General features: G+C 40.4%; 1 protein-coding gene across 1 annotated transcript in view; it reads right to left on the bottom strand.

The window, feature by feature from the left end:
• The window catches only part of exoc4 (exocyst complex component 4), a 172,092-nt gene that overhangs the window by 43,949 nt on the left and 109,301 nt on the right, over nucleotides 1-18,842 (bottom strand). The gene's annotated exons all lie outside the window — the stretch shown is intronic.

The raw sequence follows: 18,842 nt of genomic DNA, 5'->3' as shown, positions 1-18,842 counted from the left end.
CCATACTTGGCCACATTTTCAGCATTTGTAGACAAGAGACCGTGGAATCATACACTATCTGCTTCATACATCTCGTAACTGACAGACTTCGATCGATCCCATGGCGCCAAATGAAAATGAATGAGCATTTGCATTAATGTGACAAATATGGCTGATTTCCTGCTTTAATTAAAAAGGCCGTGTAGCATAAAGTGGGATCTGGTTTACTACCTTTCACTATATAAAGGCATTCAAGCCTAAAAGACTGGAGGCCAATAAAGATCATAAAGGAAGACAAAAAAATCAATACACTTTGCATTAGAGGCCAGTAAATGTTGCTTATTTGGTTTATGGCCCTGCAATGCTTTGGTGTTTAACAGTGTGTTTCATACTTAAGATGTGGTGCACAATAGAACATTCCTCCAGCTTGATTGTGTTGGCGTGGAGTTGGATTTGTAACATGGTGTGTAACACTCAAACTTACTTCACCTCCTGCTAAGGGTGAAAATGGAAGCTTTAACTAGAACATCAATTTGTATTTTTATAAAGTATGGGAGCAAAGTCCTGCGCACCAAGAAACTGTATTCCCAAGCACTATATACCCACACATACGCTGCTATTGAACACGTATTATGAAAGGAAATGGCTTGTTCTAGTAGACCACTTAATCGGGGCCTCTGTAAGACTGCATGCAAAGAGTCTATGAACCGGATTCGCAGAAGATGGCAACTGTGTAAAGAAAGATCTCAGCCTATTTCAATGAGCTCATAATTCTTATGATTTGTGATGGAGAAACACATGGAACTACTGTACGTATCATTTGATACTTCCTATTGGCATTTTCTCTCCAGAGGGAAAACACCTGGGAATCATAATGACATTGCTGTCAAGAAGTTCAGAATAACTAAAATAAAATAAACTTTATAATAACTACCATTTTTAAAGTGTTGAAATGTTTATTTTGTCGACTAGGGATTTTTATGGATGAATTCCTACATGCATTAATGTTTGTTTGTATGCATGCACTATAGCTGCTAATTAATGCTATAATGTAGTTATTTATAAAATATAAGTTTATTAAGTAATATACAAATATAATATGAAAGCTAGCTCCATTGATAACATAATAGGACATTCACAAATTGCAAACTGCAGATGAGTATATAGACCCGAGTATAATTGGTGGATACTGTATATGAACAGGACTTTGCATAAATAAACAAACAAAATAAACTAATAAATAAGCACAACTAATAATAATAATAATATTATTATTATTATTATTATTAATAATAATATGAACAAATATGTATTTCTTCCTCCTCAGACAGACGGGCCTCCACGGCCGGCGCAGCAGCCTGGAGATTGATGGCATGATGGGAACTGGGCGACGGATGGAATGCGGTTATTGCGGTTCAGACCAGCCAATGAAACGGGTCAAACGCTTTCCCATTAATTTTCATTGAGTCCATCACAGCTGGTTGAGGACACTTAACCTCAGCTGTGAGCCGCCTGTTTCGCCGCGTCACTTTAAGTATGATGCAGGGCGCTGGGGCTCCTGACAGCCAGCGCTCAATCTTCACGCACGCCACACACATGCCTCTCACTTTTGCTTGCTCATTTCGACCAATTTCTTCATCCATCAAGCATAAAGTAGGACTAAGCGCTGGCAGGACGGGCAGAAAACCTGAAAGCCGAATTCTAATTAATCACAGTCAGTGCCACAATATGGGACTAACTGCATACTATTAAGATTTCTTTTTTTTAACCATGTTTCTGTCCAGAGATTTGCAATTCATCAATAGCCCTGAATGGAAATGTCATAAAACACAAAATACAAACATTTTCTAAACTACTTGGCCTAGGAAGATAGCTCACTGCACTTAACGGTTTAAACAGTCTTTGTTAAAAAATTACAAATACAAACTAGATAACTTATGGGTTTTTCAGCAGTACACACAAAGCAATGTATATGTGTGTGTGCGTGAACAGTATGACCTCCAATTGAAAGACAGCACAGACATGCTAAACTGAACGATAGCTGCGGCCTATGTAACTTCCTCCTTAGGCTCTGGTGAAGAACATTGAAAACACAACAAATATAAAGCAATGACTTAAAACTAGTTAAGTACTGTGCATTAAAAAAATGTATTGTGTATTTCCTGACATGCGGCTCATGAACAAGTACTTTGGGGGGGGGAATCGAAATACAGAAATATAAATTAATTATGTTTACTATTATTGTATGGAGGTTTTCCTGAACATATTAACAGCAGGAAATACCATTTGATGTATTACCACAAATTAAACATTATTTTATCTTTATGCATTTTTTAGTTGAGTAGGAGTAAGCGCTTTTTCAAACCTGACAGTGTCGACTGCTTACAATAAGGTATATTTACTGGTGAGAAACAGTCCCATTTCAGTTGATTGCAAATGGTAATAACACAATTTCAAACAATGCCAAATGAAAAAATGCGGACTTTAAATGAAGCTGGGTTTTGTTCTCTTAGTAGATGGATCACGAAGGTGAGAGATGGATTTGCGAAGACCAAATACTGACAATCATTTCTAAGAATCATAATAGTGTCCCGAGTGTCAGCATAATGTGTGACTAACATTACACCTCTTAATTGTTCACAGCCCCCTTGAGAACAGAGAGCAGCACACTCGGTTTCAGTAGGCTACGTTAGCAGGAGGCTGGAAGTTATGACTGATGTGCTGCTGAAATTTCTGATGTCTTCTGAAATGTAGCCTAAAGGAACTACTTAACTGTTTCATCAGATCATATGTACAAAGACATTTATTTTGAGGGTATATCCGCCCCTCCCCCCCCGAACTCACACAGACAAAATGAATCCATATGGATGTAATGGACCGAAGCAATGAACAAAAAATCTCTGTGCATTGGGCTATGATATACACATCCATTAAGATGATAGTAATGTTCCAAGCGCACTATTCGCCAGTGGTTCCCCGCAGAGGCAAAGACATCTATTTATTATTTTGGTCCATTGTTCCTACATTTCCTAAGCCGTCTTCAGTATCAAGTATGCTCTCCAAATTAAATGTACATTTTCATTAAAAAGTTACAAACAAGCCATCTGTATTAACAGCTACGAGGCAATGCATCTTAACTGCCACGGCAACAAATAAATCATACCGCGTCTTTACGTGATGCTTTTGCAGGTCTGATGGTGCGTTCTGCTTGTTTTCTGAAAGGCTGGTGAGAACATTCTATGATAAAGAATTAAGATCCCCAAACTGACATACACAGAGACAAGTTCATTACTTTCATTAAAAACAGAAACATCATCAAGCTGTTATTATAGGACTGAAAGTGTAAGAACTATTGCCCTTTCTTACCTGTGTGCTTGGCTTCTAGGGTTAAATTATGGTGTCTTTTCATAAACACGTTTCAAAATCACCCCCCACCCCCAAGTTGCCTTGTGATCATATCACATCTGAATGAATCTATGCCGTCAAAATCCCCTACCCGCAAAACTTTTTCTGGTTTGTTTTCTGCAGCTTATTTTCATAATGGAAACATATTCAGATTCATCACTTATGCTCTCACAACCCCGTTGGCCTGGGCTAAGCAATCAAATGAAAGTAATGCCTATCAACGTTTCCTCAGGTCTGCGGCGAGCTCAGTGTTGCTGGGGAAGAGAGAAAGGCTAATTTAACAGCTGTTCCTGCATGCCTGTGGTACGGCACAGCCACGCGGGAGCTGACAAGGGAAGAACAGAAAAGACACATCATGCCCTCTCAGTGTTATCTCATGTGCCAATTATTCTCTGTGTCAGTTTAAGGACTGGAAAACCGCACCAGGGTAGAACAATGAGGGGCATAATTTAACACCCGCGATACACCAGCCATAACTGCAGAGCGTTCTCAAGCAAGAGCATGGGCCTTTTACTACAAAGCTTAGCTGGAGACCCAAAATTCCCCTGGCGCTTCTTTCATATAGCTTTTCTCTTCTTTCATTAAGAACTGCCACCAGCAGACAATGCATCTCCGTGCCTCTACGGCAATCTACGCCCACCTACTTTCCTAACCCCATAGCAAAAAGACTGGATACTCCCGTCAGACAGGATGACGATGGAGATTGCCTCAGGTGATGTGCTCTTCAGTGCTGCCTCAAAATTGGATGAACTGTGGCACACAGGGAACACGACGAAAGATACAGGTGTACAGCTTGATCTTCATGGATGCCAGAGAGAAGACTATGAATTCCACATAAACCTCAGCCATAGCCATGAACTAGTAGTGTAGTGTACGTCTTTACCTTCACACATGCTGGGCCAATTTCTGAGGACACTCATCAAGGTCATGGTGTGAAGAGTCGTTAACACCCACTGCTAGGAGTTGTAACCTAACAGTGCTTGAACAAGAAACAGCTGGATTTAAAATATTTTATATATATATATATATATATATATATATATATATATATATTTGGTTGTTGTTGTTGTTGTAGTGGTTTCCATCCACAATGTCTTACAGCAGTAACAGAGTATACAAAAGGTGTGTAAGGGGGGGTATTTTCTATATAATAGTGTGGTTGAAACTGGATATTCCTCTTAGTTCGCTGATCCACTTGAATCTGCTCTTTGGGGTTAAAAATTGCAATTATTGTCTGCTCTAACCTTAGATGTACCCCAGGTGGATACTTGCGGTTTACAGCCTGCCTGGGAAAGGACTAGCCTGGTTTAATCTGCCAGTTTTTATTTCTTTCCTAATGGCTCTATACTCCCATTCTCACTGAAAGCAAGAGAGAACAGCACCATGACTGGTTTGCACACTCCAGCAATTATTTTGTGGATTGAAAATGATATTTTGTTATGTATAACATTTATTTTTAAACAACAAAAAAACAAAAACAGAGACCAATTGTAAATGCTGAGCTACTAATTTCTCTCCAAATCACACATAACAACAGAAATTATGTGAGCCATATTGCCAGTGTAGACAATATAAATCAGTAATACAAAATTGTACCTACAAATTGAGCTGACAGAAGACCTAAAAATATTCAAGAAGGTATGCAAAATAGCTATTAGAATATAACATTTATTATAAAGGCATGCAGCCAAATACGCCCACTCACAAACATTTTATAAGCTTGTATTTTTCTGAAGCTGCTGTTTTTATATTTTGTGTCAGTGAATTCTATTTTACTCTTAAAGATGGGCCTAGGAAACCTTGTAACTGCCCTTGAGAGACATCTTAAAATAAGTATCAGGCACAGTTTGTAAAAAAACATGTACCCATGCTACAGTGCAGCCTGCAACCAAGAGAGATAATAAAGAGATTAAAACACTGGAGGAGAGTTACATGTCAAAGCATGAACTGTGGATTGTGCAAGTGTTTGGGGGCACAAGTCAATCAATGGGAGTCCTGCAGGGAAGTGCTGCTTTTTTAACATGGGACGAGCAAGGTGAATGGCAGCTCCGCTCATTTCCTTTTGAAAAAATAAAAACGCCATTCCCTGTAGGGTTACATTGATTGGCTTCTGTCCTAATTTTCCATTAAGGTAAGAATGCAATGCGCGCACACACACACACACACACACACACACACATTCTCTCTCTCACCCACAAGCTTATTTTTATAATAACATAAATACCTAGCATTCATACAGCTCTGTTCTACCACAGAGTAGTAAAGAGAACCCCCCATGTTCTTTTCTATCAACCCTTATGCAAAAGGGGAACTCTCTCTAAAATGTGCAATATTTATTTTCACTGATATGTTCAAACTTGAAAAGCATCCCTAAATCACATTTACAGTAACTGTAGGAATCTGCATTTGGGCTACCATTTTGTTGATACAAATGTGTGCATGATGTACTTGTTCCAAAAAAAAGAGACCCTGGGCTCTCCAGCAGACTAAAAAACAAAAGAAAAGAAAAGAAAAGGAGGGTGGAGGGGGACACACTGTTTTCATAGGCCGCCAACTTTGAAATCAGCTGCAAATGAGCCGTCCATCAGGATGCAGGGAGCGGAGAGGGAATCTGGCTTGTCTGAGAATAAGCTGCATGTGCTGTGAAGATCAATGGAGCAAATATGATAATCAAACTGCATTTCAGAGGTAAACAAAACCTTTCATTTGCGCAGCCAGCAGAGCTCCTTGCGACGCTTCATATTTCAGATGACGGTTCCATGATGGCTTCTCTAAGGCAAGCATCTCCAGATCTTATGGTAGGTTCAAGAATGCTAAATGTACCATTTTGGCTGGTCACAAAGAGTTTGTAATCATTTAAGGTAGTACATAAAACATATACACACAGGAACATATAAAAGGACTTGTTGCTAACCTATAGAGGGACAATATTTTACTGACGTGATACGGATATCCTTCTTTCGTCAGAAATATTGATGACTGCTGTTCTCATGACAGACTCATTCATTGCATGCATCCTTTGTTTGCCTTACTTTTCTTCCAAAGAGATTGTGTAATTCCACAACACTTTTGAGCCTGGTGAGTGCTTTTATAGCAAATACGATGCACATAACTTCCTTTAATTGGTTTTGAGAACAGCTACTCATATTCAAAGCAACAATTCCAGGAGGAAAAGGATGCTGTGTTTCAAATACTTTCCTAAATTATATTTTGGTGAGTAAAAAAACACAAAAACACAACAATCCCCTTCAAGTGCTGGTTCGTGTTGCCAGATTTCAGCATTTGCGGTTATCCTGAATGGTCTCTCAGACACAAACATAATCAAAATGCAATATGCTTTCAACAGGACATTGTTCTGTAATTGCTTGTTGTCTTTTCCAGTGTTCTGAGAGCTTCTTTTAATTAGTGTTCATGCTGCGGTGGACTGTTTAACCAACCAGCTGCTGATTTTAGTATTTTAGTAAAGGAGCAATTTGAAGTACAACCAACAGGCCAGAAACAAGGACATACATCGAGTTAAGGAAATAAACAGATACAAATGTAAATTCATCAATAAAACTCTAGTGGAATGGTGTAAAAAAACTCTGGGGCTTGCTGGGGCTAAGTACACACAGCAAGAAGGTCAAGATGTCCTGCAAAAATATCAGCTCTCCTTCAGCTACACATCGACTGGAATCTTTACAGTGCATGACCTTCATAAAAGCCACTCCCACCCAAAAAAGAAAAAAAGAAAAAGAAACACAGGAACGAAATCCAATGACCCTGCTGTGGACATAAAGATGACAGCATATGGCTGTGTCCAGACCCCTGTCACAGAGGGTGCAGATTCAGCGATGGAGACGAAATGAAGATTTATGGATGCAATCTCTGCAAGGCTCAGGCTGGCTTTCCTAGATGTGTTTCTAATTAAATTAATCAATCAGTAACAAGGCACAGGCTCTGCGGGCTGAAATAAACTCGTTGCTCCCAGTCAACAGATAGCATCGCGATAAAGACCCAGCAAGGGAAGAGTTATGGGGAAGCCGGAGAGCCCCCTCACTGTGAATCGCAGGGCTATCAGAGGGGGGAGAATTCCTCAGGTGACTCCAGATGAGGTACATGATTCCCAAAACTTCATGAATGAGCATCGGCACAGAAAATGTTGGAAGTACCCCCCAGCTCAACACATAACATTGTGGCAACGTTGTCATACAGGTGAATTTAAGAACAATATGACATTTTCTTAACACCGATGTGTGACTCCAGGAGGCGTTGCCCAAATAGTGTACAATAACACTACGCAATTATGTTTATAAAACTGCACTCCAAAGAAACAATAGTCATACAAGACAAAATGGAACGAATGACAAGTACCAGGCCATGAACTGATATATTGGTTTCACCTTGTATGGTATAATTTATACTGCTTTTTGGGGAAAACTCTGAATAAATAAGTTAACAGTATTCTGAAACTTATTCTGCTGCTCTTGTTCAGAACAATTCATTCAGTCTGCCATTTGCAACAGAGGTCAAAACTGTTGTCAAGATGACTGAATGTCTGTGTGAATGTTAGGGAGCTTAAAGGTGTTAAAGTGCCACTGTTGCTTTGGGGGAGCATGTCAATTCGTCCCACGACAAATGGTCCCTATAATAATTCATCGCCGACAACAATTTGCCCCCATTATTATACGTTCTCCACTTTGTAATTATTTACAAAGCATTTGTAATTATGAGTGCATTAACTTATTGTAGAGCCAAAGAACACACATATGTGTATATATAGTTGGCAGGCTATATAAATTTATATATATAAACACACAACTATTTTGTATTATTTATTATAATGTATGTTTTTAATTGATATATTAATTTGAGACTATAACACCAATTTTATACAATTAATCACGCAACTGGCAGCGGGGGCTATAGGCTACTTAAAAAAGGTTTCAGGTTGACTGTGTATATCAGTTGCTGCAGTGGTTAAGTAACAGTGCTGCAAACCTGGTGACCCAATCAGTGTTTCTTATTTATTTATTTATTTATTATTATTTTGTATAACTTACTGTAGTTATCAGTTAAACGGTATCAGAGTAAAACGAACAACCTGAAACCTTTCTTAAGTAGCCTACAGCCTCCGCTGCCCGTTACGTGATTAGTTGTATAAAACTGTATTATTCGGGTTATAGTCTCAAAGTACAAATTGTCGCCCGGACGAATTGACAGGGGACCTGTAAAATGTCTCCACAATGTTAGATGTGACCAGTTTTCATGAGGATAATTTGAAAGGTGTGTGTTTTGTTCTACAGTGTCACGTGTAACAGTGGGGTATCTCTCAGATAGTATATTGCAGTCAATCAAATTTCAAAAATGTTAAATGCTCAGATTTTTTACAGTACAATTTGAAACATTAGAGAGCTGTCCAGAATATACTCCATCAACACACAGCCTTTAGGATTAAGCTTCACTAATGGGGCACTAGTTTGTATTTGACCCTTCTGAAAGCTCCTGAAATATGTTCCTATTAACAGGGTGTAGTGCATTACAAGGGAGGAACCACTACAGCCTGCTTGACAGATAATTAACCGTAAACAGTTTGTCTTTCTTTGTTTAGGTTGTGTCCTGTACTATAGAGACAGACGGAAACATTTAAAAGATAAATAAACATAAAAACAAGATTGGCACCTTTTGTATAATAATGAAGCACTGAAAGGATTGCAAACTAATTAAATTACACCACTATTACTTTCTGAGAATATCTACAATTGTAAAATTAAATTAAACAGTTGAAAGGCCAGGTGGCAAAACTCATCAAATTAATAGTGTACAGTATGTACACCTTCAATATTTCACAAGACAATGTATATGTGTGCAGAAATCTCTTAGGTAAAATACTAAAAATAAAGAAAGAAACCATTACATAAATCAATTATAAAAATTATTTTGTATTCTCCATAAACCCGACCTAACAGTAGTTAGAGTAAGATATAATTATAATATATAATAATAGTAGTGGTAATAGTAGTCTCATACTGTCATTGTTCCAATATTGCTTTCCAACATGGCTTTTTCATTGTGCAGTTCTGTGCTGTGTCAATTAATAATTAGGCATGTGCTTAAGGACAAATTGCAGTTAAATGTTTTGATTTGTGTTTTCTAATGTTCCCTCCTACAGTTATCAAATTGAACATGTGGAACAGTATCTGCATTAATGTAGTGTAACTGATGTGATTCTGTGCAAAGAATAGTTTTGGAATTCAGCTCATTGCCTTCACGGCTGGAGACTCATTCAGATTCTGCAGTGCCAAGTGGATATAATACTAAAACCAAGGTACGCAAAAGGGTAGCAATGTAGGAAAACACAGAAGTATTGTGTTTTATGTATTATACAAAAATGGATGTGAATGTATATAAATTGTATGTATAAGAATCATTTTTTTTTACAATGTATATATTACAATTACATACTACTAGGCATCTGACCCAGGATATGTTCCATTTTAAAGAAATTCAAATTTTTGTATGAATTTCGTATCACTTTTTCTCCCTATGGGCAGCGCCATTTTGGATTTCAAAACAAGGTTATGTACAAATGTGATGTAGTTACGGCATGGACTGCCTTCAGTCTAGCCTAGTGTCTACAAGGTAAAAGGTAATAAAATAGTAAATGTATTTGGATAAGCTGATAAGCTGATTTAAGTTAATTATATATTATTAATATTGCTTCAAAATATATATACAATAAATTACATTACAATAAAGTACTTCAAAGTTTGAATGTGTGTGTGCCAGAGAGAGAGTACAGAATTCTTTAATGTGAAATTATTGGTTGACAATATGCAGTATAGCTGGCGTTTTGTTTGTGTTTTGTTCCCCATGCTATAGATCTATGTAGGATGTAAATGTAAATATTTAGTTCCCTTTCAAATGGAAAGACAGCCATTACCTAATGGGAAGAGCCTTCTGACCTGACAATCATTGAAAGTATGTACCAAAGCTGCCCAATAGAGGCTCTCCTGGCAGGAGGAAGACCGGCTCTGGACGTCTGTGAAAAGTCTCCTCCTGACTGCAGCTCCCTACCATTTCTTCTTTCACCTCGCCAGTGATACTGCTTTAGTGTTGTTCACTTACGTTCACATTAAAGTTTTAAGAAGTGTGCTCACCTGCTCTTCGGAGTTCAGTTTAATTTTTGCTAATCCTCTATGGAGTATTATTCAAAATTGTTGCATCTTCAGAGCTCAGACTACAGTCTTTTTTAAGTGCTTTGCTTCTCTTCAGAGGTAAGTGTGCGGCAGGAGTCTCGCTCAGAGCCTGCCTCCGTCCCTCCACTGAGATCTGCTGTACAATTATTACCTCCTGTATCATCCATTCTTCTTTTACAGATTTGAGTGACAAAAGAGAGGAAGGGAAGAAGGAGACTACTGCAGCCGGAGTAGCCTCCCGCAGCTGGTCGGCTGACCGTTCCGTTTGATCTTCTCTGCTATCACTCGACTGTCTCGACCTCTCTCGGCGGACTTTAAACCACTCGACACATTGAAGACGTCTATCGACAACTCAACACTGTCAACCTCGACCAACACGTCGACCTCAACCAACTCTGTCGATCCCTGGACCATCTCTCTCGATCCCTCGTCGACCTCTCGATCCTCAATGTCGAGGGGGACAGTATCTGCGCTGAGGAGTTTGGCGAAGTCCTCCTGCCTCAGGAGCTGTTGATCTACATAAAGGGTCTGGATGAAGGAGACATAGCGATGGATCTTACAATCTTCCAAACCAAAGGGTGTGTTTCAGTCCTGTTCTGGGTGTCAGGGAAGGCTGCCCTTGGATGATTGACATGACCAGTGTGCGCGCTGCCTGGGTGAGGAGAATGCCCAGCGCGCACTGACGGGAGAAGGGGGCTCTGTACACTGCGCAGCGTTTACGGAGGCACGCTCCATAAAATGGCCAGGAACTCCCCGGTGGCCAGCCGCCACAGTGGAAGCTCCGCCCGCCGCTTTTCCATGGGCTCGGCTCAGCTTGGACCCCTCGCGAGTGCTTCTCCGTGAAGACAGGACAGGTGGCGGTCCTCTTCCTCCCAGGCTTCACCAGCGAGGGTACAGTCCATCTCCCCATCTCCGCCTCCTCGCAGGTGCTCTCTGGGGAGGAGAGTGCGCTCCCCCAGACGAAGGTTCCCGAGAGCAAGGCGATCCCACTCTAGGTCATCCAGACACTCCACTCCGCGGACTGCAGGAGACAGGAAGTGATAGGAATCGCAACTCTGCTCAGGGAGTTCGGGAATTTAATCATAGGCTGGCCTCCACCCAGCAGATGCTGTCGGAAGAAGCGCTGTCCAATGTGGCATTGCGCTCAGGTATCTTGGATCATCCATCTTTCACCGAGGAGACCGAGGCGGTGAGTTCGGTGTCTGACCACTTTCCAGGGACGAGCATGGAGTTTAAGGCCCTGATGAGATATGCGGCTATGGCAGTGGATATTCCGTGGAGCCCCCAGGAAGAGGTAGCCTTCCTTGTAGCGACAATGTCGGCAAGGAGAATTAGTGAAATTCACACCTTGTCTGTGGATAAAGCCTGTCTGTTCTTCTGATCTTCTCGGGAAGCAACAGAGTCACTCTCAGAACAAACCCGACCTTCCTGCCCAAGGTCGTGTCAGCGTTCCAAATAAACCAATCTACTGTGTTGGTGTCTTTCCATCCCCCTCCACATACATCAGATGAGGACCGCAGACCACACACTCTGCCCTGTCCGGGCCTTGAGGTGCTATATGCGGAGGACTGCGCAAAGCCGCAAATCTGACCAGCTGTTTGTCTGCTATGGTTCCACCACAGAAGGGAGGGCGGTTTCAGAAAACTACATTCTAACAAATAATATCTTACACCGAGAACACCATCCCCACAGTGAAGCATGGTGGTGGCAGCATCATGCTGTGGGGATGTTTTTCATCGGCAGGGACTGGGAAACTGGTCAGAATTGAAGGAATGATGGATGGTGCTAAATACAGGGAAATTCTTGAGGGAAACCTGTTTCAGTCTTCCAGAGATTTGAGACTGGGACGGAGGTTCACCTTCCAGCAGGAGAATGATCCTAAGCATACTGCTAAAGCAACACTTTAAGGGGAAACATTTAAATGCCTAGTCCAAGCCATACCTCAATCCAATTGAGAATCTATGGTATGACTTAACGACTGCTGTACACCAGCGGAACCCATCCAACTTGAAGGAGCTGGAGCAGTTTTGCCTTGAAGAATGGGCATAAATCCCAGTGGCTAGATGTGCCAAGCTTATAGAGACGTACCCCAAGAGACTTGCAGCTATAATTGCTGAAAAAGGTGGCTGACTTTGGGGGGGTGAGCAGTTATGCATGCTTTTTTTGTCTTATTTCTTTATTTGTTTCACTATACAAAATATTTTGCATCTTCTTCAGTGGTAGGCATGTTGTGTAAATCAAATGATACAAACCCCCAACAAATCAATTTTAATTCCAGGTTGAAAGGAAACAAAATAGGAAAAATGCCAAGGGGGGTGAATACTTTTGCAAGGCACTGTAGCAAGTGGAAACATCTCGGGGAGGCCTTCATCCAGCAAGGGATAGATATGGGCAGATGGTGATGGTCATATGATATATTTATTTATTTGGGCCTTATAAGCAAATCAAGAATAATATATATATAAAATTGTCCATATATAATAGGCCTATATACACTCACCTAAAGGATTATTAGGAACACCATACTAATACTGTGTTTGACCCCCTTTCGCCTTCAGAACTGCCTTAATTCTACGTGGCATTGATTCAACAAGGTGCTGAAAGCATTCTTTAGAAATGTTGGCCCATATTGATAGGATAGCATCTTGCAGTTGATGGAGATTTGTGGGATGCACATCCAGGGCACGAAGCTCCCGTTCCACCACATCCCAAAGATGCTCTATTGGGTTGAGATCTGGTGACTGTGGGGGCCAGTTTAGTACAGTGAACTCATTGTCATGTTCAAGAAACCAATTTGAAATGATTCGACCTTTGTGACATGGTGCATTATCCTGCTGGAAGTAGCCATCAGAGGATGGGTACATGGTGGTCATAAAGGGATGGACATGGTCAGAAACAATGCTCAGGTAGGCCATGGCATTTAAACGATGCCCAATTGGCACTAAGGGGCCTAAAGTGTGCCAAGAAAACATCCCCCACACCATTACACCACCACCAGCAGCCTGCACAGTGGTAACAAGGCATGATGGATCCATGTTCTCATTCTGTTTACGCCAAATTCTGACTCTACCATCTGAATGTCTCAACAGAAATCGAGACTCATCAGACCAGGCGACATTTTTCCAGTCTTCAACTGTCCAATTTTGGTGAGCTTGTGCAAATTGTAGCCTCTTTTTCCTATTTGTAGTGGAGATGAGTGGTACCCGGTGGGGTCTTCTGCTGTTGTAGCCCATCCGCCTCAAGGTTGTACGTGTTGTGGCTTCACAAATGCTTTGCTGCATACCTCAGTTGTAACGAGTGCTTATTTCAGTCAAAGTTGCTCTTCTATCAGCTTGAATCAGTCGGACCATTCTCCTCTGACCTCTAGCATCAACAAGGCATTTTCGCCCACAGGATTGCCGCATACTGGATGTTTTTCCCTTTTCACACCATTCTTTGTAAACCCTAGAAATGGTTGTGCGTGAAAATCCCAGTAACTGAGCCGATTGTGAAATACTCAGACCGACCCGTCTGGCACCAACAACCATGCCACGCTCAAAATTGCTTAAATCACCTTTCTTTCCCATTCAGACATTCAGTTTGGAGTTCAGGAGATTGTCTTGACCAGGACCACACCCCTAAATGCATTGAAGCAACTGCCATGTGATTGGTTGGTTAGATAATTGCATTAATGAGAAATTGAACAGGTGTTCCTAATAATCCTTTAGGTGAGTGTATATACACACATACATACACACACACACACACACATATATATATTTAAACACACACACGCACACATCTACATTCATTCGTATAATTTAATATTTGTCATACTATAGACTTAGAAAACATAAAATAAAATAAACTTCCTCAGACAGTCTTGTTGATTCTCTCTCTAGTATTTTTGCCACTTTTCTAAATTACACCCTGAGACAGACAAATCCCCTTGAGAAAGCTGGGTTGATGTCTGGAAAAGCTTTATAAAAGACAAAGGAATAAAGAGAAATACCGTCATTGAAGATCCCTCTGAAAAAAATGACACTGGGGGACAACAGCTTGGATTTCACTTTCGTTTTCAAAGGGCAACTGTCATCTTAAAGCCTGATTTTATGAGCACTTAACACCGCACAACAGAGGCAGTGCCATTGCTAAATTAAGTCACCATATCCCGTTTCCTTGGTAGAGCAAAGAAATACATACACATACACACACGCACGCACATGCTCGCACGCCCCTGATTCTTCACCACTCAAAGTAATTTTCAAGCAGATAATATAGGGTTACCTAGCGGACGTGTGCCAAAAGCCTTTGAGATTGGTATTTTTTTTCTTCTAATACAATAAGATTACATTTGTCGTTTCCTCAGTGTGCCTGCAATTGTCAGGGTTTAGAAAGCCGTAAGATGGGGCTGAAGCGTATATATGGAAGAAGGCAATGGCAGGCGTGATCCTAGGCTGTAGCTCTTTTAACAGTTGAATCAGATTTAACAGTGCGGTGCCTATAAAAGCTGCTAAATTGTTTTGTCCTTAGTCTAAAACTCACAGAGCTACTGCCGCTGAGCTTTTGTCAAAATGCTTTCTTAATTCAAGTTGTGGTTTAATTTACACTCTCATTAACAACAGCGATGCACTTTACCAATACAAAAATACAAACTAGGACACTACAGGTTATAAAATCATGTTGCTAATATAAATAAATATCCCTGCTCAGTCACAGCCCAGATGTAGAAACCCACATGTACAAGGTGCAGGAATGTGGGGAGAGTATTCCAAAAGACAAACAAAAGGTTGGTTTGTTTGTTTTTTCTTCTCTGTAATACATGAGAGGTTTTCAGGCTGTGAGAAGATATTGATTACCTATAAACCTGCCTTATAGGATAAAGCAGTGAAAATGTCATTATATCAGACTTCGTAATACACAGATATGTCTCGGAGGGAGCAAGAAAAATAAATAAATAAACATAAAACAAAAGGTTGAAAATAACTACTTCATCACATCCCGACCTACATGGAAAAACATTAATTCTGCCATTAACTGACAGGGGTGTTCTTTCAGAAGGCAGCGCAGCTTAGTGCGTTTCATTACCTTCGCCTGCCACGGAAATTCACAGCTGTCTACATCTGAACACAGACCTAACCTCAGGTTGCTGGTATTTTGAATCCTTCAAATCATAAACTGATGGCTGTTTCATAGGGGTCCAAATGAACCAGGCGCCTCTCTTCAAAAGGTTTGTCAAATGGTGACATATCAAAACAATTAATTCCAGGCTACATAGATAAGTTGGCACAGGGACACAGGTACAATATTTTGATGGTCTGATTCACACGAGTTATTTTAGCATGCACCAACAGTCTTTATAAATGATACATTTCTAGTAGCTCTTGAGTTGGCTGAACTTCAGCCTCCACGCAGAGCTGTATTCAATGCAAGTACTTTAAGTTACCTGCACAATAAAAAATAAAAAAAACAACCAACAGGACTGTTCTTTTTTTTTTTTTTTTTTTTTTTTATCAAATCCATATTTCTAATTTCAAAATATAAATAAGTCAGGGAATAGTTAAGTAAGTAAATAAATAAACACACACAGTTTTCCCCAATTAAACCCTGAAGCTTGTCATTTAAAATGTGCAATAAGACGTTTGGATTTGAAAGGGGCCCCCCTGCAAGATAAGTGTCAATCATTTGTATTATAAGGGAACATGTCACATCGTTCACATTTTACACACAGTGCCTTACAGTAAAGGCAAATCTTTCCAATAAATCAATTAAAACACATCTTTACAAGGTGCATGTACAGATACCAGATATTCGCAAAGGGAAGCAAATTCTTAAGATGTATCCAACACAAGGACTTTTTGGACTTATGTAATACATGTATGTACACAGTAAACAAAACAAACAATTTGCATGACCACAGGGTTGCAGCCCGTTTATCAATAACAGAGTTGATGTCTGATGATTGGGTAGTTATGGAGGAGTTGCTATGGCCACTTTTCTTTCCATCTTTGCACCACATGGGTGCAATGTGAGTTTGGGTTATGCTCTATTTGGCAGATGGCCATTGCTTTAGACAGGTAGAATTATAAAAGCAATAACCCCACTTAATTTCAGTGTGGTGCTTTGTACGGGTCTCTTATGAACAGCTGTATTTGTTTTTCTGACTTGGGTATCCATTTCCTCATGTCTAGACTCTGCACACATTTTGTTTCCAAAGCAAGGCTGTAATACTGCAGGATGCTGAACCCCTGTTACATCTGCTTCTGTTGCTCACAACAGATCCCACCAAGGCAAAGAGCAGATAGCCTCTCAATGACTGCGAGGCACATGTGCACAACCATTTAGTTTCTGTAAGATAATGAAGGAAAGGAAACCTTTGCGCAGGGTTTTGTTTCCGTGGAGCTCGCTCTTTGTTAAGTGCATTGTGTCTTGCACATAAAAGCCACTCTTATCTACACAGAGTAATTAAAATGAGGCTGGGGCCTCATTATGTAAAAGTCGCCACTGTAAACAAACAGCTCTGAAATCTGGCTGCTCTCAAAGCTGTGCCCTTTTTAACATAATTAACCGCCAGTACTTAAAAGATGAAAGGACCCTTCAGCTGAGCGTTCATGGAGACTGACCGGATTTAAAAGGCTATTGCTGGGAGATGTTCTCTTGTCCTTTTCAAGTCAACTAACTTCAAGGCAACTAAGTGCAGCCAATTCATGTCCGGGCATTCTTTTATACTATCCATTTTATCATCATCAATTTCAATTAAATATTTTAAAAATACCTTTAATTTGTGGACAGGTTAAAACATACATTGTTGTTATCTGACAATGGCGTGGATTAAAAGCGATTTACATAATGAAGCCAAATACAAGAAGTGGGAATATTTTTTTAGCAGGCTGTTTGCAGAAGCACATTTGCAGTGCAAGGGATGCAGTCACAATGGATGTGCTCAAATTAAAAGATCCCCTCATTCAGATGAATAGAACATATGTCTTTCAATAAGGTGTCAAAAGATTAACTTATATTTAGAGGATTTGAATTTACCATGGCCATTGGTGCTTTACCATTTTTATTCCCTGTGCTAATCTACCCTTTCTCATGCTGGCAGATATACTGCAGAACTGAAAGTGTGGCGCACCTGTAGGTACACTGCAGACTGCAACATCTGGTAATTAATGACTGCCATGAATAAGGAAACCTGTCTTACAAGGAAAAGCTCCTCATTGTGGCAGATGCAGAACAACGTGGACTGGAACGATCGCAGCACAGGCGACGCACAATAAAACAAATTCCATTAATTGGCATTCGAAGCTGATATTTCAACACTGCTTCAACAATTCCGCTGGCTTTTAAGACAAGAAAACAAAGAAGCTGATCTCAAGACTACATTTTAAGTTTTCTGTGGAGTAATAGATGTCTTTGCCGTACAGTCAATGCCACTTAGCATCAAATGGCAGCATCTGCTTCTTAGCAATAGTTTCCACAGGGCAGATTTCTGTCCATGCTTTAATGTGAAGGCTGTCGATTATTAACAGCACAGAGCAGATTCATTCACATTCACTTTAGAGTAGATTCCCAGACATCTGTGCGGCGATCCTGAATCTAAGTCTCAAACATTAGTAGCCAAGATTGAGTGGGGAAGCCTGAAGACTCCCTTTGAAACTCTGCCCCCAACCTGTTCACGTCAACAGCTTCTCCCGATGCTAAGGGGTATTGTCAACCTAACATGTACTGTGGTGCTTCTGCCGTCTCGACTGAAGGTGAATGGAGCAGCGGATGCAGTTTGGAAGCAAGAGAAAGCTTATTTCAGTCAAAAGAGGCCTGGCATCATAAACACGGCAAAGGCCAGCAGGGCTACCTAGTGCTTGTATTCTTCCAGGGGATGGGAATGGTTACAGTCAGGCACAAGCTACCAGCAAGAATAAAGAACCCACCACTGGCAGAACATGAAGGGCAACCATAAGAATATACAGTCGCGTCACCCAGTTATTGCTTTTCTATGACCTATAGTTAAAAGAGGATGAGTGGTCAGATAGTCTTTTTCTGTCTTTACACACTCATTCTATTCACGGTTATGGATAAACACGAACCACAGTGTTTATAATAAACGGCTTGCACTACATTACAGGGAAATGTACATTACAAATCATAAATCCGCTTAAGGCTTCACTGAAATGCTGAAGAGATGATATCCTAGCTTTTCAATTCACAGAGACTCCAAAAAATTGCCAGATACTGTCACTGGTGTTACAAGTAGGAAGACTTTCCTGAGCGTCCTGATCATGTAATTCTTTATATATATATATA

Source organism: Amia ocellicauda, chromosome 5 (assembly GCF_036373705.1).
Source record: "Amia ocellicauda isolate fAmiCal2 chromosome 5, fAmiCal2.hap1, whole genome shotgun sequence".
In the NCBI taxonomy this organism is placed as follows: Eukaryota; Metazoa; Chordata; class Actinopteri; order Amiiformes; family Amiidae; genus Amia; species Amia ocellicauda.
Note: the sequence above shows the minus strand (reverse complement) of the source record. Positions and strands in the feature narration are given on the sequence as shown.